This window comes from Physeter macrocephalus, chromosome 11 (assembly GCF_002837175.3).
Source record: "Physeter macrocephalus isolate SW-GA chromosome 11, ASM283717v5, whole genome shotgun sequence".
NCBI lineage: Eukaryota > Metazoa > Chordata > Mammalia > Artiodactyla > Physeteridae > Physeter > Physeter macrocephalus.
In genome coordinates this window covers 161,026,705-161,051,630 of record NC_041224.1, presented here as the reverse complement: position 1 = coordinate 161,051,630, position 24,926 = coordinate 161,026,705, and the positions used below count along the sequence as shown (strand labels likewise).

General features: G+C 41.8%; 1 protein-coding gene across 8 annotated transcripts in view; it reads left to right on the top strand.

The window, feature by feature from the left end:
* STON2 (stonin 2) overlaps positions 1 to 24,926 on the top strand; it is a 153,063-nt gene that overhangs the window by 107,383 nt on the left and 20,754 nt on the right. Inside the window, exon 1 of one of the 8 annotated variants that reach the window (XM_028496259.1) lies at positions 12,451 to 12,494. The exons of the other annotated variants lie outside the window; for them this stretch is intronic. The gene's annotated coding sequence lies outside the window, so the exon portion shown is untranslated. Of the gene's footprint in view, positions 1 to 12,450; positions 12,495 to 24,926 lie in introns of those variants that run through there. 8 annotated transcript variants of the gene reach the window in all.

Below are 24,926 nucleotides of genomic sequence, written 5' to 3'. Positions count from 1 at the left end.
AGTTTAGTGCTAATTGTAGTTCTCACTGGGCTAATGGATGAAATCACTAGACCTTAAATATCAACTTTGGACTGATTTATCACATTGCCCCATTGCTGCTGTCCCTTCTACATCTTGTTTTCACTTTGCATGCAGATGGGGAAATCTGCCTGGCTCACTGTTTGTTCCTGATTTACAAATACCTTTTGGTCAAAAAAAACCTTGCACAATATCAAGCCATTCTTCAGAAGCAGCGCTGCATTCTTTTTATGAAAAGTTCAATTTTAAAAACCTTTTATCCCCATCCCACTACATACCATTTGAAAATGGGATAAACCCTTGGTCTTTATGTCTCAGGTCACTGCCTTTATGTCCGTTGTGGTCACTGAAATGCCATCCTTGTGGCCCTGTAGTCCACAGCGTGCTCCAGGGAGCTCCCGGCTGGGAGCCAGGAGCCCAGGGTCTAGTCCTAGCTGGAGTGGCCTTGGGCAGCTCATACGAGGATTTGAATTCTATTACATGTGAAAAGGAAAGATTTGGATGACATTCCTAAGACTTCTTTCATGTCTCTCCCCCACACAAAAAAAATGGTACTCCAGTTGTTTTAGATGTAGAAAAGCCCTTTGCTTTGTCGACCGTCTTATAATTTGCAACTCCCTTAACTCCTGCTCAGACTTTGGGTTTCTGTTTCAGTGTCCCTTCCTCAAGGGAGCCTACTCTGACCCCCAGGTTAGATCAGGACTGGGCATATGTTCCCTGATAGTGTGTTCTTTTCTTTCACCACACTTATCAAAGTTTGTAGTGATCTATTTCTCTCTTTCTTTTTTTCAATTAATTTTTTTCTCTCTTGTCTTGAGTCTGAGGGCTCTCTGAGGCAAGCACCCAGTCTGTTTTGTTCACCACTGGTTCTGTATGTTGAAGCCACCCACTAAACACTGTTGTGTAGCTGACTTAGGCTCTATGGAGAGTGCAAGGTGATTATATCACAGTCTCCGCCCTCAAGGGTCTTCAGATTTACTCTCCCTGTTTTTCTTCTCCACGATCCCACTCCACACCCAAACTATGCTTCAAGAAATTAAAATGAAACCAAAAACCCTGGGTTCTGGTCATTGATCTGATCATTTGATAGGTTTTCATTTTCCTTGATTGGACCGATGAGCCTCTTGTGTCACAATCCATGAAACGGAGCAAGGCCTTGGAAGGAGATTTTAGAAGACAGTATAAAGAATGGAAGTGGTGGACCAAAAAAAGAAGGAAAGAAAGAGAGAGAGGGAGGGAGAAAGAGATGAGGAGGAAGAGGAGGCGCAGATAAGAAGAGCAGTGAAAACATGGGCTGTGTCTTTTTATTTAATTTGCCAGTAAGTGTCTTTCTTTTTCGACTGCCAGGCTTCACAAGCAAGGACAAGTTTCTTAAGCAGAATTCTTACCCGAAGTGTTGAGTAATGGTACAAAGAGTTTGCTACCAAGAGGTGATTATAAATACACGAAAAGTTGACTGGACTCCAGAAATCTCTTTGCCTTAGAAACCAGAAAGGTACTAATTTTCAAAAGGATTGGCAGGTTCCTGTAGACCAGTACAGTTATGATCAATACAGGCCAATGCATCATGAAACCAGAGCTAGCTGTTACATGATTAAACAGCCAGGGGCAATTTGATTTTAAAACAGCAAGCCTAGTCTAGATGACGCCAGGAGGGAAGAGAGCAAGAATTCCTTAGGTTGGAGGTGTGATGGATGTTCATCAGCCAGGTACAGGAGGCGTTGGGGGTGGGAAGAGATGGAATTAGAAGATACAACTCCTTTTGGTCTCAGTGAATTTGCAGTTTGTAGGGGAGGCGGCTTCAGGGAGTTTTACTAATTAAGTTTCAGTAGAAAGCATGAAATCAGGAGCTTCAAAAAGCCAAAGCAGCCTCAATTTATCTTGAGAACAGGTATAGAGAGAGAGGGTGGGTGGGTGAGACAGGTAAAGTTTCTCTTCTGATCCTCTCCCTAGAGAGTTCAGCTTTAATGGCAAAGGACAGCCTTTTCCTGCAGAGTTGTCCCTGCTTCCTTTTCTCACCAACACCCACAGACACAGAAGGTGTCAGCAGCCTGCCTTTATGCTTGGTCCTGTTGGGAGCTTAAACCCCAGCCAGACTGTATCTGTCCCAAAGCCATTTCAGGAAGAGAAGAATGACTGAAACAATCACATGATCTCTCTTCTTTATGGGGAGGAAGGAATGTGAGCCGAGAATGCAAGGAGTGCATAAATCCTACGCGCGCGCGCACGTGCGCGCACACACACACACACACACACACACACACACACACACACACACACACACATCCATTTTGCTCATTCACGGACTTAGGCGGAGATAATATGGTATGCTGTGTTGGCCAAAGACCAGGAAATAACTGTTGGGATAACAAGCAGCCAAGCCGTAAGGCTCGTGTGTCTCACTGGGCGATATAAATTGGCCATTCCTTCATTTACAAAAAATAGACACAACAAAGATAATCTGTGGGTTATGGTGCTTTCCTATCTGATGTCTCCTGGCTAGTTAGTTCCAGAGAAGGTTGGCTCTAAGGAGTCTCTTGGTTTCCTAGGGATTTGCCTTTTTCTAGAGCTGCCAGGAACAAATACCACTTTAACAAAATTCTTTACAAGGCAAACCCCTTGTTTTCAGTTTTGGTGTTTTCAGCCTCTCTTCAATCTCAGCTCTGCCGCTTCCTAACTGGACACCTTGGGCATTTTATTTAACCTCTGGTGCCTCATTTTCTTCCTCTTTATGTGGTATTGATAATAGTATCACCCTCATAGGATTCTTGTGAGAGGCAAATAAGATCAACTAAAAAAAGTTTTTTCACTGTGCCTGGCACATAGTATGATTTAAAAATTATTATTGTTTTTAATTCCATGAAGAGATATTTCAGCTTTTTCTCCTTTGCCCCTCCAGAATTAGAAACACCCCTTGACATTTGGTGCTTCTCAGTATCAGGGTTTTATTCCAGTCTTGGCGGGGGCGAGGAGAGCAGAGCAGAGATGGTTGGGCAGGAATGGGGGTGATGGAGAGCTATGCCAATGTTCTTCCACTCTCTCCTATTCTGTTGCTCTGTCCAGTATGCTGTTCTACTTCTTTAACTGTTGATTGATTGGTATAAAACTAGGTACAATATGTAAAGGAATACAAATTCAGCGCTATCTTCCAAGAAGTGGTAATCTCAGTTACAAGCTTGCTTTCTTCTGTTCCCCAAGTGCTTTACATGCACTTGCTGTTCCACCCAAATGCATGCACTAATGCCTGACACATAACAAGCACTCTGGGGATATCAGTGCTACCAGTTGACTTGATCATGGGAGACAGAGGTAGTCGCCAAACCATTTGGTGCATAGAGGAAAACACTTTTAAAAAGTTAAAGAGTGGGACTTCCCTGGTGGCGCAGTGGATAAGACTCTGCGCTCCCAACGCAGGGGGCCCTGGTTTGATCCCTGATCAGGGAACTAGATCCCACATGTGTGCTGCAACTAAGAGTTCACATGCCACAACTAAGGAGCCCGTGCATGCTGCACCTAAGGAGTTGGTGAGCCGCAACTAAGGAGACCTGGAGCTGTAAATAAGGAGCCCACATGCTGCAACTAAGGAGCCCACCCAAGTGCTGCAACCAAGGATCCGGTGAGCCACAACTAAGGAGCCCTGGAGCTGCAACTAAGGAGATGGTGAGCCACAACTAAGGAGCCCGCCTGCCTCAGCTAAGGAGCCCGCCTGCTGCAACTAAGACCCGGTGCAATCAAAAAAAAAAAACGTTAAAGAGTAGGTCAAGTAGCAAACTTCCCAAGCCATCCAATCTCTCGGGACTTTTCAGGCCTGAGAGGAAAGGATGTGAATTACTGGACCAGGAAAAAAGGCATAGGGGAAAGGAAATAGATTTCCTGTTCATCTTCACTGTGAAAGAGCTGTCAACACAATTTGGTTGAGTAGCATGGCCAGGACCCTGAGCTTCTGTAGCCCTAGTTTCCTGGCCCACAAAATAGGGGTGATAATCAAATGTACTCAATAAATGTTATCCATGATTAGCTCATGAATAACACCTGGATACTTAGCTATTTAGAGGCCAGTTAGACTTCTCAGTCCTATATAACTTAAACCTCACCACCTGCCCCTGAGGCTGCCATTACTCACCTGTTGACCACAGAGGTGCTCTATCTGTCTGCAGCTCTGGTTAGTCTTGACAGTTCCTAAATTGGTATTGAATGACCCATTTTGAGGGTTCACAGCTATTTTTCTATCATTGCCATAGATGAGAGAGAAAGAGCGTATGACAAGCAGGCACATCACACGGTGAGCAGACAGCTCTCTGGTAATGACTGCAGGATGGCACTGTATATTTTTAATCTTTAACATGAATTCATATTTTATCGTTTCTTTTATTTGTGATCTCATCAAAGCAATGTCATATCCTTTGTTCTAGTCGAAGGGAGGTGGCTTACACTGTTTTCTTTCACAATAACAAAGTAGAAGAATGGATATGAATTATAGGGTTTTAAAGACAAGACAAATTCAGGATCATCTAATGCAAACCCTTCACTTTACGGATGTGGAAATTGAGGCCTATGGGTATTAAATGAATTCTCCACGTGGCAGAAGGACAGGTCTTCCAGCCGTAATTTAGGCCCTGAATATGTGGCCTCTTGGTTTATCACTCTTCCGAAGTGACCATGGACATAAAATGATTTGAGAGCCATCGTTTTGAAATGTGAGGGCGGTCATCAGTGGGGGATTCTCAAACAAGATGACACCTTTGACCCAGTCTCTTCCTGTCTTTGGCACATTATCCCTGACTCTCTGTAGGAAATATACATTTACCTGTTATGTGAAAGAGGCAGTGATGAGAAAGTGAACAGTTCCTGTTTTTCCCTCTGAAGGATATCTCCTCCACAAACCCTGTGCCCTTAGATACAGTCATGATCAAAGCAGAGCCAGATCCCTGAGCTCCACACACGGTCCAGGGGATTGATGGTTCCACAGAGGAACGTCATCCTCCAGCTCTGCAACTTCAAGAAAGTGTCAGATCTGCAGAGCATAAGACCCAGATATTTATGAATAGATTTTCTCAAGGATAATTGATTAAGTGATTATTTTGTTCTTTTAACGAAGTAAAATTGTATGATATATGTAGATAAATAAAAAGGTATAGAGAATGTATTTCAAGAAAATATACATTGAAGCTATAATAGCAATTGCTCAAAATTCAGGATTCAGAAAATTCTAGAATTATCCAGACTAGAACTAATTTTTCTCTCAATCTATAGATTATTATTTTCCTCATAGTTCAGCTCCAAATATTTGGCATCTCTTTTTGTATAAAGTCAATAATAATAGTAATTTTTATTTATCAGGCAACTGCTCTGTGCCAGACATTGTAATAAATGTTTTTTATGAGAGCTCATTTAACTTGCATAGTACTGTGAGGTAGGCATGAGTTTCCTCATTTTATTGATAAGAACCCTAAGGCTCAGGGGTCAAGGTAACAAACTTTTGTGGGTGTTTTGATGACCTATTTCTGTTCCCACAGAAGCAGAGCAGAGCAAAATTTTAGGCAAACACCAAGGAAGGTTGCTAACCCAGTTGCTGAACCAAATAGTTTTTCTACCAGAAGACCAGCCTCTTCTACCTGGCTGGCACTATGCTAGAAACCAGCCCTTCTGAACTTTGAAGTTCTGGTTTTTGCTTATTAAACCAGCCTTTTTGTCCCTAATCCTCCCAGAGTCCCTCACTGTATATGTCCTTGGGTAAAACATGTCTCTGGGTGAATCTGGTCGTCCCTTGAGAATTTCTGTTTCCTCCATCAGTTCTTTCATTTTTCCCTTCACCACAATTAACCTGGCTTCACGGCCCGCTTCACCTCCCACGAGTTGCTAGAGATGAACTCAGAATTAGAGGATGAGTGGCTAGGCCTTGTCGGTCACCAAGAAGCCACCTGTGAATAAATATCCCAGCTTTAGTACATGGACTCTGTGATTGTGTTTTGTGTGCTCAGAGTCCTTTTAAAAATAATTCTGGGTCTGAGCTGGATTGCATAAATCCAGAGACAGTTTAAGTCTTGACACTCACGAATGACTATGCTAATGCATAAAAGTTGTAAACTTCTTTTCGGGAAGTCCTTTCAGAACCAATTCACATTCCATAGACAAAAGTCATTCTCCTTCCTTAGTCATAATAATAAAAGTTAAAGATATAATAGCTTCAGTTACATTATCTCATTTACCAGCCACACCCATCAGATAGACTTCTAGCTCCCCCTCCCTTATTTTTTATTGAAGTATAGTTGATTTACAACGTTATATTAGTTTCAGGTGTACACCATGGTGATTCAATATTTTTATAGATTATACTCCATTTAGAGTTATTACAAAATAATGGCTATATATCCCTGTGCTATGGAGTATATCCTTGTTGCTTGTTAGTCCCTTCTGATGCATAAAGAAATTGAGGCTCAAATAGACTGTTTTGTATTCAGAATCACACATCAGCAAGTGTCAGAATCCAGATTTCTCTAAAAGTCAGTACTCTTAACTGCTATGTTGCATTGTCTCTTTTTTTAAAAAAGGAAATAAATTTATAGAAATTTACTCAACAGCTTTGACTCCAAGTGAGTTTTGACTGTTTTGAAAAATCAAACCCAGTTGACCTCGAGGAATAAAGATTTGCCACCACTTGGGTCACACTGAAGACAGCACTGCAGGTTGTGAAAACACTGCCCGAAGATGTAATCTGGAATGCCTGATGTTATAATTACATCAGTGCAATATGTGTATGGCTTACCATTTTAGACTCATTTGTAGTTATAACTTCTGTTTCTTTTTTTTACTTTAAATTAAAAAAAATAAAAAAAATTTTTTTTAACATTTATTTATTTATTTGGTTGCGCCGGGCTTAGTTGTGGCAGGCCGGCTCCTTAGTTGTGGCATGCGAACTCTTAGTTGCGGCATGTATGTGGGATCTAGTTCCCTGACCAGGGATCGAACCCGGGCCCCCTGTGCCAACAGGGAAGTCCCTGTTTGTTTTTTTAAAATCTCTCTTGTTAATGTTGGCCTGTGCTCATATTTTGTGAAATGTGAACGGTCTAAGAGAGCAATCGCTGAGATGATTCCCCAGACACCCTTCCAGTTTTAACAGTGTTTCTGTAATTGGCTTTTCAGGATACATTTGGTTTTTAGAAGTGCTCCTTATTTAAACAATATTCCACCCAAAGTACTTCCATTTAAATTATCAGTGCTCATTATTATACCTACCAGCTAGAAGAGATAGTAATTATCATGCTTAGGCACAGCTACAGAGCTGCCTTTGCTTGATAATTTGTTAAGGGGTTCATGCCCTATTGTACCTTTTTATTGTCAGCTTTACTGGAGAATGTCCAGTTTTAGCTAGACTTCCCCTTCTTCATTTCCCTAAGAGCCAATGAGTTGAAAATGCAATTGTTTTTCCTAATATGGTGAGTGTCAAGGCAGAGCCAGCTCTGGGATGCCAGAAAGCTCATAGCTTTCAAAAATTATACTGGAATCATGAAAGTGTGTGAAACGGATCAAGCTGTACTTCTGTGCTTAGTGCCATATATAAAAAGAGAGAGAGCGAAGAGAGGAATCGACAGGATTTTTTTGTTTGCAAGCAACAGAAGTAGATTCTGGCTAATTAGAAATAAAAAAGGAGGGTTTATTGAAAGGATATGGGGATTGGGGAGGAGGGTGTGCTCACAGAATTGAAGGAAAGGCTAAGAAATCGAACCGAAAAGCCAGACGCAGAAAGGACAGGAGCTAGAACAGCATTTGGGTCTTTGACAAGGACTTGCAGATGGTTTCTTCCACTGCTACCATTGTCATGAGTGAATGATAACCATCTTCAATTTTATTTTCAAAAAAGTCGAATTCCAGGGAAAGAGCTTTGTGGTGGCTTAGCTTAGCTCATGTGGCTACAGGAAGGCAGGGAACCTTGACTGCCAGTCCCACTAGTGAATCTCTAATGAGGCAGTCCCTAAAAAAAAGCGCGTGTTAAACAAGACCCCAAAAGTACTAACTATAAAGGAAAAAAACCTGATAAATTAGACTACATTAAGACTGTCTGTTAATCAGTAGATACTATTAAGAGAGTTAAAGGTAAGCCACAGCGTGAAAGAGGATATTTACAATAGATACATCTGACAAAAAAAACTCATACCCAGAGTATATAAAGAACTTCTACAAATCAACTTCTACAACAACTCAATCGGCAAAAGCCTTGGAAAGGTACTTCACAGAGAGGATATCCAAATGGCCAATAAACATATGAAACGGTGTACACCGTCATTTGTCATCAGTGAAAGCCCAATTAAAGCCACAATATGATGCAACTACACATCCACCAGCATAGCTAAACTGAAAATAATGGACAATATCAAGTGGCAAAGATGTAGAGCAACCAGAACTCTCAAACACTGCAAATGAGAATGTAAACTGGTGTGGTCACTTTGTATACTCAAGGACAGAACAGTTCCACTCCTGGGTATGTACCCAAGAAAAATACATGCATATGCCAAAAGACATTAAGAATGTTCACAGAAGCACTAGCTACAGTTATGCAAATCTAGAATCGATCAACTGTCTAATAACACCAGAATGGATAAATTATGTCACATTCACACAATTGAATACAACACCAAAATACACATTAATCATACCACATGCAACAGAATGAATGACTCTCATGAATATAAAGAGGACATACTGTATGATTCATTTATATAGTTTAAAAACAGGTAAACTAATATATGGTGTTAGGAATCAGGATAGTGGGTACCCTGGGGGGGTATTTAGTGACTGGGATGGGGCGTGAAAGGGTCTTCCGGGCTGTTAGCCATGTTGTCTCTTGATCTAGGTTGTAAGTTACCTAAGTGTCTTCACTTTGTGAAAACTTGTTGAACTTTAAATGTGTGATTTATGTGGGTTTCTTTCTACATGTGTTTTATACTTTAGGACACAATTTATGAAAAGGGGACAAAATCATGAAAGGCCTCCAATCCATGCATGCCCTGGAGTAATGATGCCTGAGTTTGAACCTTACTCCATCCCTCCTTGTGTGACCTTGGGCCAGTTACTCCTTTATGCCTCAGTTTTGTCATATGGAAAAGGGAGATAGATGATTGGGTTGTTGGGAAGATTAAATGAAATCAGGTAAAGTGCTTAAAATAGCATCAGATGTGTGTAGAAAGCAGAAAATAACTGTTAGGTACATGTATTTTGGAGTAATTGCTCCATACTAGATGTGCTAGGGGGATGTAAAAAAGTATAAAAACCCTGGCCTCAAGGAATTTATAGTAATAATTAAAAAGACAAGATACGTAAAGGAACAAATAGTTGACATTACTAGAGAGTATTGGGAAATTCCAGATGGGTGGTACACATAAGAAAAACCTAAGGATTCAATGGAAGGAGAGATTGTCGTCGAGTGTTCTGGGTAAAACTCATATAGAGTTGTGAGTGTATTGGCTACCATCGGAGGCAGGGAGTGGTGAAAAAGGAGTACAGGGGACTTGTTTCCTATCTGGGCGGTGGTTACATGAATGTGCTCAGTTTGTGAAAATTTATTTAGCCGTACACTTACGCGCACCTTTCTGTATGTGTATTCTACTTCAAGTATATGAAAAGGGCATTGGTTTGAAACCTGGTGAAATATTTGACCTCAGGCCGGTTACTTAACCCCTGTGAATTTCATTTTCTTACCTGTAAGCTATGACTATTACCTCCCATAGGGTTGTCACGAGGATTAATGGGAGCAGTGTATACGGAACACCTAGTCCAGAGTGGAACGGTAAAATATTTAACGCGTCTGATCTGCTCATTAGGGTAGAGGGTGACCTGTGTTAGGATTTGGAGCCTCCATCTGGGGTTTATTGCTTTGTTGGGGGAATGACCTCATGTCATTGTTGTTGTGAATGGAACCTGTCACAGCGCGCGGTGGTACAGTGACTCAACTGCTGGGACAAAGGGCACTTCTGCGTGTCAGAGCCACCGCTTGGCAAGTGTCCCTCACCACCACCACTGGCTTCCTTTTCCTGTGTTTAGTCACAGCCACACCTGCAAGCGAGAGTGCAGCGCCTGGTCCGGGAAATGTTTACCAAGTGCCTGCTGGGTGCCAGGCGTTATGGTAGATTCTGATGGAGCATGGAACAGTGACTAAAAACAGGGCTGAAAGTGAAATAAAATAAAGCAGAGGCCTTGCCTTCAAATAGCTTATGGTCTAGGAACAAGATGTATGTGTTTCTTCTCAAAGCTTTTTTTCCCTTCTCTTCTGATATCCTCCACTCACCTAGTACATCTTCTCAATATTCTCTCTCTCTCTCTCTCTCTCGCTGTGTCACACACACACACACACACACACACACACACACACACACACACACACACACACACACACCCAGAAGGGCAAAAGCCTTCCACTCCTTTCCTAAGGTTTCACTTCTGTAAGCCTTTGGCCAGTATAAACTACTCCATGTTAACTCTTCACTTAGGATTATAAATGGATTTTTCTCCTTGTTATCTGTTATGTATCTTTTGCTTCTAGAATAGTTGGGGGAACATCTGGTCTAATGACTCAGATTTCAATTTGCTGTCCCTTTTGCTTTGAAGAGTTGTGTGGAAAGTACATAAAATAATCAACACACACACACACACACACACACACACACCCTTCACTGAACTCCATGTACACAGGTTTAACATGACCTCTATCCAACAAAACAATCCACTCTTAGCATATATCTTTCCCCTGGCTCCCTGCAAACTATAGATGACCATGCCTTACATTAGTTACAGTAACAGAAATGACCATTTACTAGGTGTCCACTACGCACAAGGCGCTGTGCCAGGCACCTGTCTACATGATGTAACTCTCACAGCATCCTGCAGGGCATCATCCCTCTTTATAGGCGAGGAAGCTGAGGCTTGGAGAGCTTTACGTAATTTGCCCAGCGCCGCCCACAGCCGCTGTGCGCTGTGACGCAGCGCGAGCCCGCTCTCTCTCCGTGTGCCGTGCTCCTTGTAGAGTCGTCTGCAGTGTTGGCCCTGATGATTAAACCATGCAGACACCCTTCTGGGTCAGTTTGTCAGTCAGCTGTGCACATATAAACCCATGTGGTTAGGAGAGGTCGCTCTTGCTGTAATTATTCTACTCTGACTGGAAATGTCAATAAAGAGCTGGTCAGCCTTGCAAACAACTTCTGAGCTCTTGTTTTGTAAATGCCTCAATATTCAGCCGCACTAACCTGTGCGCTGTGCCACCAGGAAGGATACTGGACCTATTGCATTATCTATATTAAAATCTTGGATGCAGGCGCCACGGGAAGAGCCTCTGTGTATGGAAAAAGTTCTGCCATTTTGGTCCTTCCCTTACTGGGCTGTCTCTCTCAGATTAATTTAATACTTATTGCTAACCCCTGTTCTGGAAATTTGTAGACCGATAGGGGTATCTGATGCAGATTAAAGCGAGCGTTGCCGTGAGCTGGGCACAGAGGAGACAGCTGATAAAGTGCATGTTCTGAGCGGTTTTGTGCAAAGAGGCACAGTGCAGAGTCGGCTGCTACTCCCACTGGTCCGAATGTTTCTGGGTCCCAGCCTCTAACCCTCCATAACCCAGTCTAACTGAGACAGCCAACTCTACTTAACCCACAGTCTCATACATTGGGGCTCAGGTCATGTTCAGATGAGGAGAAAGGTCAAAAGCCAGCAGATTGCCATGGGTTTAAGATATAGTCTTGAGCTTTTCAGCCTCAGAAAGTGAATCATATTCTTGTATTGAGAGGTGAGACTTTCTGGGATTGACATAAATTTACAGCAGGAGATGTATGTTAGCAAGATGACTGTCACCGGTGATTTGTTCCAAAACTAAAAGCTACTGTGAATTGAGTTTCTTCTGCATGTGCTTAGATCTTTACAGGTATTACTTCCAGTTCTCACAACAACCCTTCAAGTTGTTGGGTACTCACATTTCACAAATGTAAGTCCTGAGCAGGCATCTTAGCCAGGTGTATTTAGTTACAAATCAAGTCCTTCCACTCTACCTCAGTGCCTGAAGGCATTCTATCTGTTGTTACATCACCAGCTCAAATGTTTGCCAGTTCGGCTTCAATCAACTCTGCAGAATTATCAGTCATTTCCCTTTTTGAGTACACATAGCACTTTGCATATACCTGTAAGAACGCTTGTGTTAATTTGTAAGTTGTAATTGCTTTTACTGCACCTTAAATGTTATCTGCCAGTTTCTTCTGCTAGATTCTGAACTTCTTTAAAAAAAATTTTTTTTTAATTAAAGTATAGTTGATTAACAATGTTGTGTTAGCTTCTGGTGTACAGCTGGACTCTGAGCTTAAAGGTAGTGACGGTCTCATTTGTTTTTTTTCATGACAGGCCCATCATATTACCTGGCAGTATTGTATAGAGGAAGGACTGGGTCTAGTTTTGCTAACATATCCTCAAGCACACGCTACACTGCCTGCGACCAAACAGTATGTGCTCAGTAAATATTGAATGAACTAATATAATCTTGGAGATTACTTTTCCTCTATGAATCTTTTTCATTATTAAAAGAGGGATAATAATAGTATCTACTTTATAGGGTTGGTATGAGATTAAATGAATGAATGAAACCAAGGTGAGCGACGGTGTGATACGACTCTTGAGATTCAGACGGTGGTTTAATGATTCATTATGCTGCTGCATGTCTAAATAGTTCACTTATGTTTATCACCGTAGTGGTGTTCTGTTATCACACTTTCTAAGCCATTCTAGTGGATGTGTAGTATCTCCTTGTAGCTTCATCTGCCCTTCCCTGGTATCTAATGATGTTGAGCACGTTTTCATGTGCTATATGGCCATTCGTATAGCTTCTTTTATTCCCTTTCATTACCTTGTTGCGATGCCGAAGGACTCTAGTACAATATGGAACAGAGCGGTGAGCTTGGATGAAGGCATTCAGTATTTCACCATTATGATGTTAGCTGAGCTTTCTGCGATACATGCCCTTTATCAGAGGGAGGAGTTCTCTTCCATTCCTAGTATGCTGAAAGTTTTTATCACTAATGGGTATTAAATTTTACTAGATACCTTTTCTTAATTTTTTGAGATGGTGTCACAGTATATTCTTGTATAGCACTATTCTGTGCATGTATGGGTAACTTTCATAATATTCCTGAGAGGTGAAGAGGAGTTGCCTGAGAGGACAGAAGTCCAGGCATGTATATGAAAGTGACCACCAGATCCTAGTACTATACATGGTTTCGTGTCACATGACAGTTAACTTTTGAACACTTCTGGCTGTTATTTTCATTTTCTCCTTCATCAACCTTCATAACAGCTCAGATGTCTCATATTTTGGTGGTAAAGGTGGAACTTTGGGTGCTTTTTATTATTTTTTTCACTTTTCTGTATTTTGTAAATTTTCTTCAATGGAATGGATTATTTGTGTTTAAAAAAAGTTTTTAAACTTCTATGTAATTAGATTATGAATAGTAGACTTTAGACTTTAGACTCACTCCTATCAAATCATTCTGAAATTATATCCAAGTCGCCTTTGATTGGTTTTAGGTGTTTCCTAAATCTCTGAGAGCAGCACATTCACAAACCATTTAATGGTGGATGACTAAACTCTTCTTTGTTGATCCTTTTATCATTTAATTTCAGGAGAGGCTCATTTTTCCCTCTGTTCCAACACTGGGTTCCTAGATGAAGTCCCTAGTGCAATTCAGTTCAAAAGGCTTTTATGTAGCTTCTCTTCTCTAGGAACTTAACTGGCCATATTTGGAAAATAAACACAAAGAGATCCTGCCTGTGGGTGCTGTGATAGAGGTATGGACCAGGGACTCCAGGCCTGCTTGGGAGTTGAATGACTTCCAACAGATCAAGTCTGAGTGCAGCGTGACTTTGCCCAGAGGTGGCTCTTTCTAACCTTGGCTTTTAAATTCTGGCATTTTTGTCTATCTCTGGAACAGTGAGGCTTTAGAGGCCTGGAGCTGGAGAAGCCTCCTTCAGACCAGACTAAGAATGGCAGCCCTAGGATGTTGAATAGGGACCAGAGATAGGTTGTTATTTTCAGCGGCTGAGCTTTGTTTTTGTGGAGCAGGAAGTCATTATCTGGAGAGTCACAAATCCTTGAGAGTTCATTTCCATTTCCGGAAAGGGAAGTGTCACTTGTCCGCCAGCAGTTAGAGGAGCTTTATCACCAGAGCTACCAAGCCCCCCAAGGAGCTATTCTAAGTCACTGTCCTGTCAAAATAATCACTATTTTTTTTTTCTTTCTTAATCACAGGTTCCTGATACAGGGAGTGTTTTCTGCTTTTTATCAATACTTAATGTACCTACTAGTGCATATCAGTTATTTTCATTGCCTTATGTTGATTGTTAAAATTAAAACTTTTAGGGCTTCCCTGTGGCGCAGTGGTTGAGAGTCCGCCTGCCGATGCGGGGGACGCGGGTTCGTGCCCCGGTCCGGGGGGATCCCGCGTGCCGCGGAGCGGCTGGGCCTGTGAGCCACGGCCGCTGAGCCTGCGCGTGCGGAGCCTGTGCTCCGCAACGGGAGAGGCCACAGCGGTGAGAGGCCCGAGTACCGCAAAAAAAAAAAAAAAAATTAAAACTTTTATACTAAGCCAAAATAGAAAACCCAAACCCTCAAAATGAAGAAATCAGTACTCTCTTTCTCTTCCTTTCATCAGTAATAATGAAAATAATTTAAACTGTAGAGCATGCCATATTCTACAAATGGCAATCGCATGCATTCACGTGTCTCATTTGGTCCTCACAGCCGTACTGTGGTAGATAGACTAGATGATTATTATCCTCTTTAAAAGCGAGGAAACTGAGACAGAAATTGGGTTACTTGTTCAAGATTAGATAGTTCTAAAGACATTGAGCTGCAGTATACGGGAGGGTCAAGCTGAGGGTTGTGAATTCGAACCTCCAGGGTTTAGGTCCTAATGCCACCACTTGCTTGTCTGTGACATTGATTTAGTCATCTAACCTCTATGCCTGTGTCCCCATCAATAGAATAGGGATGATGGTAGGACCTACCTCATGTAGGTGTCTCCGGGATCAAATGAGATGGTTTTGGTACAGGCCTAGGCAGAGCACCTGACAGGTGATACATGACATGTGATACGTGACTGGTGAGTGTCAGCTTTGCCACTGCTGTTGTCTTGGATGGAGGTGGTGGCCATGGTGAGCTATTATCCTCTCTCCTTCCAGCAACCTCTCCTGCCCTAAAACCCAAAGTCTACTCCTGAAATCACCAGAGTACTCCAGACACACTCCAAAAGTCACCATGGGCTCTGTAGGGTTAGATAATCCAACCCCAAATTAAATGCTTTGAAGAAAAACTAACACCATAACGATCTCTTTCCCTGACTCAGTTTCGCCCTGATTCTAAAGACATGTTGTACCTATCTCCTCATACACACTCCTAACCCCTCTTAATCAGAAATCTTAAGGATTTAGAGTACATTCTTCCTCTTTAAATATTTTTGGGACTATTTATTCTTTATTTGCTAATAACCTTTATTAAATCCATGCTGACTAGTGTATTTACCACAGTCTGCTCTTAAAGATAGGATAGCAATTCCTATGCTATATGGCATGCTTTTAAAAAGTCACTGAGGCAGCAAACCTCAGTGTCTTAGGTTGTGCACCCCACCCTATGATGTAACTGAGGTTCTGGCTTAGAGGTGGGCTGATGCTTCTGGCTTTATGTCCTTCACTTGACTTCTGTCATATATGCAAAGAAGAAGAGGCAACAAGTAACCACGTGTACTGATCAGCCGGCTGTGTGTCCAGCTGCAGAAAAGATTCATTATGACCCCCAGGAAAAGCCCTCAGTGAGGACACAAAGGTTACTGTTTTTACAGAATGGAAGGCAGCGTGTTTGTCAACATCTCTGTGTGTCACAGCGGGGGCAAGAAGCTTTAGGTTTGGAGATAGAAGTCCTAATCCCATTACCTCATCCCTGTCTACTGCAGTCCCTGACTTTAAATGTCAACAGGAGTCAAATTTACTTCATGAAACAAATCATCAGCATTGATCATCCTTCATCCAGTGTCATACTTTCTTATTCCTTTTCTGCACATCCCCCCTGAGGCGGCTAGACATTGACTGTGTGAACTGGAATTCATATATTTTCATGCTCTGCAGTCCAAACTCTTTTAGCAAACATGATGCTCATACTAACAGCTCCGGCAGATCCTGCCAACAGCGACTGGCACTTACTTGTTTTGAATGGTGTCCCATGAAAATGCTCATCTGAGAACATTAAGCCAAAACACCTAGGCCCTAAAACTGCATATGCAGAATAATCCCTACTTGGTGGAGAGGTGTGTGTTCGTGAATGTGTTACATGCAGAGTGAGAGAGCTTGAAGGAAGCTCTCTATGATGGTGACATCAGTCATCTCAGGTGGCAGCAAGGTTCAGGTGCTTTCAATTGTCAGTATGTGTTTCTGCACAATCCAAGTTTTCTAAAATACAACGTCTTTCTTAAAATTATCAAAAAGTTTTACCTTCTTTGTATTATAGAAACAAAATTTATTTACTTTAGAACTTGGTGACTGGAACATTCATGAAAATGGTTTGTTTTAAAATGAACTCACGTGGGAGTACATTAGGTTCTGTGGGCCTTAAACCTTGGGTTGTCCCCAGCTGAGGCAAAGAACACTCAACCTCGGTCCCTGGGACAGTTGAGGAGCAAGTCAATTAAAGGACATCTGTCAGTTCAGGATGTACTGAACTGACAGTGCATTTCATTTCCTTTCTTAGAAACACTTAACAGTTTCTGGGAGACTTTTGAAAAGGCCACGGCCTCTTCGATCTGATGTGTAACCAAGCCTCTCAACACACAAGTTCTGGTTTAATATCTTTGTAAATAAGTGTTTATTCCAAGACTGCTTTCTGCATTTTTATGGTCTTCTACCTCTAAAATGCAATCACTGCCCACCTCAGACCCACTCACGCAGCGTGAAGAATTATAGGACTCACTTGGAACCTAAAACGACCTCACTATGTGAAAAGTAATCACAGGCCTTAGCAAACAGTGGTTGAGCGCTTCTGAATGTTTAGAAGCATGTGTACATGTGTTATTTCATATTTGCTTCCAAACTAGAACGGGGATTATGATTATCCCATGTTAAATGGGGAAATGGCACAGAGAGACTTACCCAAGACCACAGGGGGTTGCCGGCAGAGCCAGGACTAGAAATAAAACCTTCTGTTCTGTGGCTTTATCAAAGTTCCCACAATGCCAAATGTCTCTTTTCAAAATCTTCCCCAAGGGTACCTGGACTTTAAGGAATAATTGTGATAATAACACTACTAAATATTTATATAATGTTTGCTCTGCAAACATTAAATACATTAACTCAGTCCTCACCACAACTTAAGAGGTAAGTACTATTATTATCTCCATTTTAGAGTTGAGGGAACTGAAGCCTGCATTAAGTAACTTGCCCAAGGTCACAGAGCTAGGAGGTGGAACAGCCAGGATATGAACCAGCCTGAAGCCAGAGTCCATACTCTTTGACCACTTGACAGTGCAGTCAGGGCCTATCCACTTCCTACCTGTTTATGCCTAGGGTGACCTGGGCCAAAGATGACAATTCTAGGGATAAGAGTCTTAAAATTCCTTCCTTCCAAACTTACAGAGTTTGAAGTAAGTGTCTTGTATTATATAAGCAAGAAGAATACTGTTCTATTTCCTTGTGAAAAGAGTAAGGGAGAGTAAAGAGGAGCAGTAAAATGGAAATATTTTTGCTCAATAGCCAGACAAGTTTGGAAGGTTCTAGGAATTTCTGTTTGCGCATAGTTCCTACAAAGATCTTTTCATCTGTCTTCCGCCTGGTTGCTAAGGAGCTTGGATTGCAAGGAACAGAAGCCAACTGTACTACCTTTAAGTGAAAGGAATTTATTTTAAGGATATAGTTGTTTACAGAATCAGAAGAAAAGCTGAAAACTCAAGCTTCAGGAAGTTGGTGTATCAGCTTTTACTATGTTACAAACCACCCTGAAAACTAGTGGCCCCCCTAAACAACCATCTGTTTATTAGCTCAAGATGCTGCAAATCAGCAATCTGGGCAAGCATGAGCAATTCCCTGTCTATACTAGGCTGAGCTGATCTCCTTAGGCGCTCACTCATGCGTCTGCAATCAGCTGCCTGGTTGGCTAGGGTGCCTTACTTCTCCATGTGGTCACTCATCTCCCTGTAGGCTTGTTTGAATGATGGTCTCAGGGTTCCAAGTAGAGCAAAAGAGGGCAAGCCGCAGCATGCAAGCACTTTTCAAGTTTCTGCTAGTGATATATTTGATCTTGACTAAAGCAAATCACATGCCCTAGCTCAGAGTCAATGTGGCGGGGGTGTGGGGGACTGCCCAAGAGCATGGAGAGAGAAAGGAAGAATCTGTGGCCATTTTTGCTATCTCCCACAGATGGTTGGGAACCTTAGCATCCTTCAGGCTCAAGTCAGCAAGGACTCATGTGCAGACTCTTCAGGGTGCCTCCATCTGAATAACTCAGCTCCCACCACTTTCCTGCACTTGAGTTAGTCCATTCAAAATTTCCAACAAGAGTCTGACTTTTCTTGGGTCATATGCATCCTGGGTGGGGCACCTTCACTGACACTTCAGAAAGACATGCATGAGAGGAGAAAAGTTCAGTTGTGATGCTGTTACCCCAAGTAGCAGGGGAGGGATGCAGGGAAGGTAATACAGTATTCCTTCCCTGTATATTGTTTGCTGTATGACTCTGTTCTTCCCCTCTGAATCGTGTGGGTTGACTTTTCCTCTAAGACTTATTGAAAGCAAAAGTAAGAGTCTCAACCTGTTATTTGAGCAATAGGAGAGTTAAAGCATTTAATTCAAAAGATATTTGCTATAAAGCTAGTGATGACCCTGGCATGGGTCAAGATCTCACAGACAGCCCCTCTTCCTTCCATTGCTATGTATTTATTGGGCACCAAGAGTATTACCAAGAAAGGGACATCAAAAGACCTTTGTTGTGATAGTGAGGTCGCATAATCCTTGGCCCTGACAGCAACTCCAATAGTTATTTGTTTAGGTCAGTTTTATAATTTTTGCAGAATTGGAAGACTGGTTTTAAAACTTTCTAGAGAGCAAGGTGGGTGGTGGTCAAGTCATGCTTAGCTAGACTCAAAGCAACATGGAAAGGCCAGGATAGGTTGTTAGCATGGCCACCAGGGAGCTGGAGCATGTAAGAGTCAATTATTGCCCAAATAATGGGAGAGTTTAAGGGAGTAATAGATCCTTCTTATTTGCCAAAGTACCTTTCCCTTTGGACTGACAACCAAGGCCATTTTTTTGGTTACAATGGCCAACGCTTACAGAGGACAGGGAAGAGGTGATAGCTTTGTGTGTGTGTGCACCCATGCTGAGTATTTGAAATATGCGTAATGCACTGAATTAGCCTTCTCCAGATGCTGGGTCGTGATTCTCCAAAGGTTTGATCATGAGCCTGTAATATTTGTATGTTTATAAATATACTATATGATAAATATATTTATAAATTACAAACAAGTATTTTAGTATATGGTTTCTAACATATAAACAAAAGTTAGAAATGTTTAAAGGATGGGTTAAAAAATCAACAATCCAAAAAAGAGGGGATATATATATATACACATAGCTGATTCACTTTGCTGTACAGTAGAAACTAACACAACATTGTAAAGCAACTCTACTCCAATAAAAATTAATTGAAAAAAATAAGTCAACAAAAATAGAAGTTCTGATATTTTCTCCCTCCACGCCAGTGGATCATCCTGTACCTCCTTGGGTGCACTGCTCTCCTTTGGGGACTGCTTCTCTGGAATACTATAACATCTTAGACCTGCCCAGCAATTACAAAGGCAATTCTTAGGGGTAATAGAAAGTTGCATGTCCTATCTTGACCAAAGTGTACTCATGACTTAGCACTTCAGTTATGTGGTAGATTCTAGTGCTGTTTTGTTATAATCACAGTGACTTCATGAATGCAGACTCTCACATCTCTTGTAATTCCCAAGCCTTTGCAATAATTATGGAAAGCTTTGGACTCATGGACTCATAACCTGCGACAAACATTCTTCTTTCTTTCTCCATCCCACACTTCCCCTGGATTCTAATGAAACTTCAAAGGCATTTTTTTCCTCCCACTTCTTCCCCTCTCCTCTTTTTTGCTTCCTTAAGAATTCTGAAATAATAATAATATTTACATATTTTTATTGTGATAGCTAACATTGATTGTGCTACAGGTTAATTAAATTCAATGTCCTTTAACGATCTCTGTTACCCTCACAACAACTCTACAAAGTGGGTACTGTTACTATTCCCCCTTAAGAGGTGATAAATATGAAGTTTAGAGAGGGTTAAGGACTGTGCCCAAGATCACACAGTTTTCTAAAGCAGGGCCAGGTCAATCTGACTCCAGAGCCCAAGTCCAAGCTTTCCCCTCTGCTGCCTGCAGTGGCACAAAATAGGTGGTGAAGACAAGCATGCGGCCTGGAGCTCAAGCCAGCATTAGTACAAAAGCCACTTTTAAGCTGTCTTTTCTATTATGGGCCTTGTGTCCACCCAGGAGACACTGGTGTATATATGCTGGATGGTGAGGGTCCTGGAGCAAGTCAGGAAAAGTACTGAGTCTGTGTATGAATCATCTGGAAATAGCTTTTCACTCTGTTTGCCTTATGAGTTCTTCTGAAAAACTTGACAGCTTCAGGAGTACAAAGAGATCTCTACCTGCTAGAATAAATCTGTTGTCATGCTAGAAATTAGTTGTTTTCCTACTAGGTTATTTTAAACTGATAAGTTTACAGTTTATAAATCGCACCTACTTGTCAGTCTGTAAGAATGTCTCCTTTGATCTTGGTAACTAAAAGGGAGCTGGACAAGTACTGAGATGAAATCAAATTACCTACTCGAAATTCAATTGAAAAGAAGTGGCTTACTGCATACAGGAGCTGTTTGGTTATTTTGTTGTTGTTGCCATTGCTGGAAAATCCACATAAAGAGCAGTGCGCTTTGGGTAATATAGGTGAAAGGAGATCATTTGTATGGATCCTTTCAGCTTGCAAGAATTGCCCCTAACCTTTCTATGGGTGACCTTAGCCCAGCTAACTATACCCCCATCCCAACAGACCTTTTGAATTCCTCCTGGAAGGTGTGTTATAGCCTAGCCAAGTTAACAAATGGAAGATAGGCCTGATACAGACTCAGTCAGAATGCCTGCTCTTCTCATTCCCAATAAATACACATGTACACAAGCAAATGTAATAATGCATGAGAGCCCCCAGCGCTGTTTCTTTGCCCCCGACCAAATTTACAGAATCAGCTGTGGAGAAGTAGCACTTCCCATCGCTAAGGTTCAAAATGATCAGACTTTGAATCTGGTCTACAGTAGAATGGCTCTGCCTGTAACTGTTTCAGGACAGTGAAGGGAAAGAAGGCATTGCTGTGTGTGCTTAAAGTGTGTAAGTTCATCAGGGTTAGAGACTCCCAAACTCCACCCCCAGAATAAGTAGGCAGGGGTCCATGCCCATGCAGTGGACGTCAGAGTTAGAAGTATTGTATGTAAAGAGGATGATGAGTCCCAGCTCTGTAGGGGCATAGACTGATTGGCAGGACATTAGTACCAGTTAAAAGTAGACCCATGTATTGAAGGGAGCAGAGAGGGAGATGACAAAGCCATTGGTGAGACTGAAACCTCTAGGTTAATTCCATTTGGCCGCTTTGACATCCTCTCCTGAGGCATAGTTCTGTTTTCTGTTACTCACCAACATAACCAGGGGGACAGTCAAGCCCTTATCCTTGGGTGTTCCCTAATCCTGCATAAGTCTGGTCCTTTTCTCTGTTTCTTACTCTTGCAGTTAAGAAATGGTAAAAGTAGTAAGATGTGTCTTTACCTTCCTCAGAAGTTCCAGGATTTGGGGATCATTCTGCGAAACGTGAAACCTGATTTTACCTGTTCATATAAGAGTGATGAGGCTCTTAAAAACTGAGATCTCTGACCAAATATAACAGCACGGTTTAGTCCCTTTTAACCCTAATTTAGGGCATACTGAGTCACCCTAGTTCTTCGCTCAAGTCCAGGACCTTGTCTGTTCCCTCACCCGCTTAGGGGTAAGGTGGTTCCTTGGAGCTTACAAACATCCTGGCTTGTTGCTGCGGTGTGTCCTCACGTGGTGACCAGGTGAATAGTGAGTAAGGACCTGGGGGCACACACGGGCACACGCAAGGGAGACTTCCACTGTGGCAGTGGGACAGGCAGTCCCGGGGAGTGACCTGTCCTGGTCACAGTAAGGGCATGAGCACTGTAGGCTTGCCACTGTTTCTAGGGGCTTACCCAGTGCCCCTCCAGGCAGTCCTTTTCCTGGTCCCCAGCGCTGGCACTTCCTAGGCGTAAGAACTATGCTCAAATCAGAGTCAGGATGAAGACCCCTTTTTTCCATTGCCTCTACCATACGTTCTCCCTGACAGTAACATCTGGATGCTACTCCCTTCTCTTTTAAGCTCCTGAACCAAAAGAGCCCTTTCCACTATCTTGTCACATCATAGAAGAGTTTGACGGGCCATTAAGCAGAGAGTTTCACAGTCCATCCAAAAGGGCTCAGACCCTAGAAACTCCTCTTTGTTTACTCCTCTTTGGTGGGCTCGGAAAATAGTTTAGGATGGGAAGGAAGTGCAGGGGGCTTTTTGCTACGGCAATAAAAAATAAATAAAACACAGGTTAGGTTAGGTCAGCAGGTATCATCACTAGTTAGGTCTTTGAGATGCCCTGATATATAAAATGTTAAGAAATTAATTTACATTAAGAGATTAATTTATTAAATGGATTGCCAGTTCTTCAATTTACCGTAGATATTGGAATCCAGCCCTGCCCCTTGCCTATGACCTCTGCTGGGGAACTGAAGTTGGCGCTGTCAGACAACAGCAAGGGGTTACAGTGGGATCTCTGCCCAGGTGGGAGAATAGAGCCTTCATCTAAGACAACATAAGAAGCTGATATCAGAAAGGCAAATTAAGCCAGGGAAACCAGGAAGCCAGTTGAGTGGAAGTTCAGTTATTAGAGGAAGAAGCCAAAAGCAGGGATCCAAAGGTTGAATATTGAAGAAGCCATGGGGAAATGGGCAATGGTAAAACAGGCAAAAGTTTAGAACCAGATTTTAAAAATTTAGAACAGACTAGGAACATACAAGATATTGGGGATGTTCCTGGGCCATTCATCAAACTTAAAGTCTGATGCTTGCTTTTATGAGAAAAAAAAAAATGGGTGATGAAATGTATTAGGTCAGTCTTGATAAGCAGGGAGGGAGTTGGCAGGGTGAGCTGGACCAGTCATTTGAAGGTGCTCAGTACTACTTCTTAGGTCCTCTTGGCAAATAAAAACCAGAATGCAGTGTAAAATGTTCTTGATAGGGATTCTGTCAAGTAGTGGTTAAGTGGTAGTTTGATGAATTGACTTCTTCACTTTGGGGATATCTCTGACCAGCATCAAAGCATCCCCTCTCCAGGACAATGCGAAGAACAGATAAATAGACTCAGACCCTCTGACTCTCCTTTTTATCAGTGTATTGTGATGATTAAGCAGGTCTCAGCTTATTTAATCCAAGTTAGAAGCTCCCTTGATGAGGTTCAAATGAGTAACTCTTTTCTCTCACCCATACACATTCACATTATCAGGGGAAGACTTTATGCCCAGAGGCTTCCCTGTATAAATGTCAATCCTGTTTAGTTAACTTCTTTTCTACCACTGAACAATGCTCCTAAAAAGTTGTGTGTCAAGATGACTCTTGCCAATCTCAAAGGTAAGTTAACCAGATTTTAATCTAATGAGCAAGCATTAAGAAATTTACCAGTTAATGAATATTAAAAGTGGGACTTGACTTTTAATTTCATCTTAGGCAGTTGAATTAAACTCGCTGAGCCTTGGTCTTCTCAGCAAAATGAAGGGGTCGAGTTTTATTATTTCTAAAATCTCTTCAAGCCCGAAAATTCTGTGTTCCTCCTCTTGCTTTGCAGATTACTACACAAATATTTAAGTGCCTACTGTGCATCTGAGTCTGCTCATACAGCGTATGCTGTCTTGCAACAGTGACTGTTATCTCATGTTGACAAAACCACAATAATCTAAGAGTTTTTGTTCTCGCCACTGCTCATAAATTCCAGCGAACAGCTCTCAATAAGTTTTCTGCACTTGTCATTGCATTTAACAAATTAGGTTAAGAAATGGGGGAGGAAGATGGCAGACTGTCGGCTGTATTCAAAATATCATATTATCTGATTTTTTTTCCCCATAGTTCTTACTTTTTCTTCAGTTTGGTGGTTTTGATTGCCATTGTAATCAATTAATTTAATTTTTGTGGTATTTAAAATAGTGGTCTAACATTAAAAGAAACCACCATTTATTTCTCTTTAGTTTGCATCAGTAAAGGCATTAAGGAAGCTCTTAGGTACTGGAAATTCTCCCTGTGGTGTAGAATAAGAACCTAATCTTCATCCATGGCTTTTATTCGGCAGAGGCCAACTCATAATACTAAAAGCAATATGGAAGAGAGAGTAATTAAAATGATGCTGGAGTTTTGGTTATATTTTTTAGTAAGTCAGTAAAACGGAATTGTGGATGACAGTTAATGTTGTTCTGAAGATAATTAGTTTTTGCCGATTTCTTAGTGGAGAAATTTGCCAGACTTTTTTTCCCCCTTATTGTTTCCCTTACCAGCCACACCAGTCATAAGTGTCTTAGGAAAGATCTAACTGCTGCATTATCAACATGGACTACAGCGAAGTTGTTGGTTTTCTTGCTCTAAGGTTAATCAGTGGGAGGAATAAAGATAGGTTTTTTTTTTTTTTTTTTTTTTTTTTTTTGCCGTACGCGGGCCTCTCACTGCTGTGGCCTTTTCCGTGCTCCGGACGCGCAG